This window comes from Melospiza melodia, chromosome 16 (assembly GCF_035770615.1).
Source record: "Melospiza melodia melodia isolate bMelMel2 chromosome 16, bMelMel2.pri, whole genome shotgun sequence".
NCBI lineage: Eukaryota > Metazoa > Chordata > Aves > Passeriformes > Passerellidae > Melospiza > Melospiza melodia.
In genome coordinates, this window is record NC_086209.1 from 15,727,996 (window position 1) to 15,733,995 (window position 6,000).

A 6,000-nucleotide genomic window follows, 5' to 3' on the forward strand; every position below is an offset into this window, starting at 1 on the left:
GTTTCACTCAAAATAGATTGAGGGAAAGAAACTGCTAGTTCTGAAAAAGATTTGAATGTTTATTTTTTTCCCCCCAAAATGCTTTCTGTCTGTTCTTAAATAGATCAATATTTAGCCTTTGAAAATACTCTGTCAACCACTGAGCAAATGAGAAGCCTGGGACAGATTTAAGGAAAAAATTAAACTTAGTTAATGTGACAGGGAAGTGATTTTTCTTCTGGAAAAAGACTGGTGGAAAGAAGCAGTTAAAAGAACCAGCGTGAAGATTAAAAAATCAAAATTATTTATTTTTAAAAATTAACCTCTTTTCAATAATAGATCAATACAGCAGCCAGGAATGGCTCTGCCACTGCTTCGGGTTGTGGTTACACTCAGCCCAGCCTTGGAGGAAGACAAGGACCCCCAAAGGCTCAGAGACTTCAAAAGCTTTTATGTGGGGTAGCAAATTTTTTTTTTTTCAAGTTAAAACGGTATTTTTATGTCCTTGCATTACCTTTTGTTGCATTTTATTTTGGGGGGTTTAAGAAATAATCCTCTAGAGTACTTTTAGGGCTTTTCCCTCTTTTGTCCCCAGCTGCAATCATGTGACAGGGAACCTCCAGCAGCCTACGTGACTGCTCCGTGCTCCAGGGATTCAGATTTCTGCTGCCAGGGCTGTCTGTGCTGTGCCGAGCGTTTCAAACATGTTTTCTCAATGATGATCAAAACAAATCCTTCCTCTCAGTGCAGCATTTATCAGCGTTGTTGATTCTCTGAAGGAATCGCTCAGCACTTGTCATTCTTTGGGATTGCTGCAATATTGCACAACTCAGTAAATAACAACACCGAGCTCCACTGCAGCTCTTTTCACACAAAGCCCATGAAACTGTTCCTTGTATTGTAGCACATGAATCCCACTGCAGAGCCTGCCTGTTCCTCCCTTCACCATCCCACCCAGCTGCCCAGAGCCTTCCCCGCTTTGCAAATGTGCAAAGCGCTGCTGCTGCTGCGCTGCCCGGTGACTCAGCGCTGCTGCCGTCACGCTGAGGTCAGTCCCAGCTGCAGCCCTGGCCTGGGGCTCGGCACGGAACTGGCACCGGGACACCGCTGCCACCAGGCTCTGTCCCTGCAGGGACACCGCTGCCACCAGGCTCTGCCCCTGCAGGGACACCGCTGCCACCCGGCTCTGCCCCCGCCGGGACACCGCTGCCACCAGGGCTCTGTCCCTGCAGGGACACCGCTGCCACCCGGCTCTGCCCCCGCCGGGACACCGCTGCCACCCGGCTCTGCCCCCGCTGGGCCACACACAGGTCCCGCCTGTGCCCCGCTGGACGGGAAGGGCCATCCCGGCTCTTTTCCCTGCAAGGACTAGCGGATTTGTCTTTACAAATAAGCTGGTAGATAAAACTAGCACTTGGGAGATAAAAGAAATAATGGGAAGGATTCCACTGATTGGTGAATGGGATAAGATATTTGCTTTTACAAATAAACTGCAGGTTTGCTGATAAACGCAGCATTAGACATTGAAAGATGAAAGAAACAATGGGGAAGAAAAACCCCTAAAAACCCCTAAAAAAACCCTAAAAAGTGAAGGTTATACATTAGAGGGAAATCTTTAGTATCAGGCGTAGTGGAAAGTTTGTACCTCTCAAGTACCCTAGCCAATGGAGAAAGAGAGAAGGGAAATATGGCTGAGAAATTGGGATAAAAAGGAGGCTACATCCTCCAAAAATCTGAGAGATCCCAGAGGAATGCCCCATGGCCTCTCCCTTTATTCAAATAAAGCCAGAAAGGACTCCTCTGTCTCCTTTTTGGACGTAAAACTCTGGTGTTTGTGGATTAATTTTCCTGACAATGGGAAGGTGGATCTGAGTCAGCCGTGTCCTGACAGCCAGGAGGGACATGGGGGACACAAGGCAAGGGAGGGGATTGTCCTGCTCTGCTCTGCACTGGGGCAGCCTCCCCTCCAGTCCTGGGGGAAGTTTTGGGCACCACAAATAAGAAAGAATTAAACTATTAGAGTGTCCAAAGCGGGCAAAAGATGGTGGAGGTTCTCGAGGAGTGGTTGAGATCACTTGGTCTGCACAGCTGGACAAGAGGAGCCTGAGGGGAGACTCATCACAGTTACAGCTTCCTCACGAGGGGGAGAATGGGGGATAATGGGGATTTCCAGGCAGTTAATGCTGTTACAGCACCAGTGAGTGCAACAAACCTACAGGGAGGTGTGAGGCCAGGTGTGACCCTGCTGCGGACATTGCTGCTTCCAGTGGGGGCCAACGTGCCTGGTCTGGGCAGTGGCACAGTCCTGGCTGTGGGGACAGCCCCAAAGGAGGGACACGGTCCTGCTGTGCTCCCTGTGCTCCCCTCAATGGTGTGGGAGGGCTGGAAAAGCCCTGGAGCAGGAGACCAGAATCACAGGATCATCGAGGCAGGAAAAGACATCCAAGGCCATTTAGTCCAGCCTGTGACATATCCCCACCTTGTCACCAGCCCAGAGCACTGTGTGCCACCCCCAGTGACACCTTGAGCACCTCCAGGGATGGGGACTCTGCCACCTCCCTGGGCAACCCCATTCCAATGCCTGACACAGCACCTATGGAATGTTTCATGGATTTGTGTGTCCTCACCTGGGTCTGAGGGTGAGCAGCAGCAATCTCAGACATACTCAGAGCACTGATGCAGGAAGACATTTCAGCAGTTTCTCTGCTCATCTACAGTATTTCATTCTCATCCCTCAGGTGCTCCAGAGTGCCCTACACAACACAATCAAATTATTGGAGCTCTACTAGGAGAGAAGATTGGATTAGCAGCTAAACAAACCGGATCAGGTTATAGATTTCTGTGCAGTTTTATTTTCTTCCTACCACCACAGGGATTTGTGTCAACAGGCACAGATACAAAGCCACCAGCATTTGCCATCCAGGGTCATCATGTTATAATGGCCACACATTTCTGAAGTGTAAATATTTTTTATTTGGGATCTGATACAGGAGTCAGAGGTGAAGGGCACACACAGAGCTTCTCTGTCCTTCTGACTGGACAGGCAGGAAACAGCATTTTCTGAGCTTCCCAGCTGTCCATTGATGACGAATTCCTGCTTGTTCCCATTTAGCCCAGCTTCAGCTGGCCTGAATATATTCTATTTAAAAGTGCCCTGGGATTAGTTCAGGTTGCTCCAGACTTCAGCGTGCTGACGTTGGAGGAGATAAACAGAAGTAATTTGCTGATTCACCATTACAATTTTCATAAAATATGAGTCAGGGTTTTCTTCTTTCATGTAAAAGGGAAATTAGGTTACCATGCTTTGCTGAACATTGTGCTGCACTGTGTGTGTTCCCAGTAGCATCTCATGTTCCTGCAGTATATTTTTGGAAGAATAACCAGATTTATGAGGCCACATCTTCTCCTGTTTCCCTTGACTTTCCAACACACTGGCACTCACCACTCTTTGCCTTGAGTTAGAGTCTTCCTCTTCACTCCATTATAGAGTCATGATCCTGACTGGATTTTCTGCAGCCTCTCACCTGCTGGATTGTTATAACTCTGTTTAAATTCAACACTTCCATGAGCTTCTCCAAACCTCAACATCTGGAGCAAGACTGGCTGAGTGCTCATGGCAGAGGGGTTGGAAGAAGAAAATCTTCAAAGTTCCTCCCAACCCAAACCATTCTGTGCTTCATGTCCCAGGATCCACCTCAGATTCCAGAGTAGGGAGACACCTCTTTCCTCAGATTTCTTTCTCATCTTGGAGCAGGGTCTTCCTGGCAGCTCTTGCATGTGCATTCCCCCTTGGATATTCCTACAGTTGCCTGGCCAAACCTTGCCTTCCTTGTGACTCTGATGGTGCCTTTCTGGTTTAAAACAGAGTTAAATTGAAGTGGTGACTGGAGAAAATGACATCAGCATTTAAATAGATTTCCTGAGGAAATTTTTAATGGTCATTTTTATAGCTTATTTTGTGCTTTTTAACTTTTTCTCCCCGGTCAAAGGTCAAGGAATTATTTCATACAGATCAGTACAGGAAAAGAGCTAATTCTGACTAATCTCAAGGGGTTGATTGTTTTGATTAATTTTCATTCTGAGCATTGATGGCCTTCAGAGAGTTTCTTTGGATGAATCAAAATATTCTCTACTTCTGGCTTTAGGCAATACAAAAACTTAACAAGTCACTTCACATTTAAGAGTAAAACTCCATAAAAAGGAGCAGGAGCTATAAAAACCCTGACCTCAATGCACTTCTTGGACTTTCTTAAGAGAAGTTTACACAGCAAGGAGCTCTCAGTACTTCCACTCAGTGGCTACTAAATTGAATATAAGTTCCTTCCAAATCCTGGCCAAGTGCTCAATCCAAGGTGCTTGGGGATGAGAGGAAAGAATTTATAGTGTTCTGAGAGTCCTGTGTGCAATCTGGCTTCACTCTGGCAGGCTGGAAAGAAAAATTTCTCATGGTTCTGTTCTCTTTGGGTGTGTGTGTGCAGAAGTGAATGTTCAGTTCACCTGGGAAATGCACTTTTACACACCCCCATGCTGGTTCAGCAGCATCTGCCTTAAGTTAAGGCCATGGGGAATGTTTCTTCTGGGGTGATTTCCTTTGAGACAGAATATGCATCATTCATGACATGAAATTCTGGAGTTTTAGAAGGAAAACATAGCCCTGTGATGGAATTTTCCAAAGGTAAAGATGATTTTCTTCCACCTTGCTGAACTGCAGAGCACCGAGCGAAATGCACAGGGTATCTCAGATCTAAATACACGTGAGAATTGGGGGAGTGCAGAGCAGGCTCTGACCTTTACAGTTCTAATCTTCAGCGTTTCACTACTGCCTTTATTGCTCTCACAGTTTGAACTTGTTCTGCACAGCCAAATCCCTGTGAAATTTGATAAAATCTCCAGGTAGGGCTGGACCCCATGGTTGCTGTGGAGGATTTAGGTGCTGTTATTCCAGCAAAACATGACCTTGCATTAGGTTATCCATGGCATACTATGGACCTTGAGCTCTGCATTCATAAAACCCCACAAAGGGCACAGTTCCAAGCTCTGTGAAAAACTGGCTGTGCTTCTACAATTTTATTCAGCAAGAAATCAGTGCTCTGCGTCACTGGTCAAAAGATGACTAAGCTCTGGTTCTAAATGATAGAAACTGTGAGGATTTACAGCTTGATTATCCCTTTTTACTCCTTTGGAGTAATACCTTACTTCTTCACCAAGGAATTAAGAGATAAGCAAATCGTTAAATTAGGTGTTTGCTCAAGAGCTTCGCCAGTGAGAAATGTATTTATGGATATATTAAGTGTTTTCTGGAATTAGGACCAAAACAAGAGCAGGCAGCAAGAGTCCAGGTTTAGGGATTGTTTCTTGTACATCAGCACAGGAGACCTGGCCTCAGGGGTGGCCTTTAAAATCCTCATTTCCAGACCAAACAAAAGGAGCTGGGTGAATTCCCAGCTTTACTGAACTCAGGAGCAGGAGTCCCAGCACCTTCAGTGGCCCTGGGATGTCATCAGAGAAATGTCCTTGTCCTTCATTTAGTCTCCTGCCACTTTTCCCCTTGGAGAATGTGGTGCTGCCAGCCCTGTGGTGGCACTCCTGACCTGCCTGTGGACAGTCCCAGCAGCCTGCTGACATCACCATGGCACATTTTTACATCTGCCTCCCTGAAAATGTGCAAAGAAGTAAAGGCACAATTCCAGGAGAATCCATCTCTCCCTGCCTGACATTAAATTGGGTTCCTTGCCCATTGAACTCAAACTTTCCTCAGTGTACTGAACACCATTCCCTTGCCCAGCCCTGTCGTGGCGCTGCAACTTCCTAGTGATAAAAAGTGGGAAAAAAGAGAAATATATGTATCTTTTCCTAAGTGCAGGAGGACAATTAACTAATTAATTTGCCAAATTAATCACTCAATAGCTACATACAATGGATGGGCAAGCCATGGGCTTCATCCTGGCACAGGGTAAGAGTTAAGATGCTCTCCCATCCCATTCCTCTCTCCAGCAGTGCTGCCTTTGGGCTCCCTCCAGC